Source organism: Acyrthosiphon pisum, chromosome A2 (genome assembly GCF_005508785.2).
Source record: "Acyrthosiphon pisum isolate AL4f chromosome A2, pea_aphid_22Mar2018_4r6ur, whole genome shotgun sequence".
NCBI classification, from domain to species: Eukaryota; Metazoa; Arthropoda; class Insecta; order Hemiptera; family Aphididae; genus Acyrthosiphon; species Acyrthosiphon pisum.
The window spans coordinates 31,014,930-31,015,210 of NC_042495.1; positions in this window are offsets into that span (position 1 = coordinate 31,014,930).

A 281-nucleotide genomic window follows, 5' to 3' on the forward strand; every position below is an offset into this window, starting at 1 on the left:
GACTGACAAACAACAGAATGATAGTTACTATTAAATGCATTATTACTTTCTATTGCCAAATTTAGCTCTTCAGACCCTTTTAAACATTTTCTACGTTTGGTAAACTTACTTAGTGACATTCTATTTACAGACCAGTGACAAAAATTGAGCCAAAATATAGGTTAACAAATTTAAAATATTAATAATAACGTTTTGGCTATAAAATAATGTTAAAACAATTATTTGTATAATATTCTAGGTATGTACAATTAATACTTATAGGTACTTAAGTAAATAATATA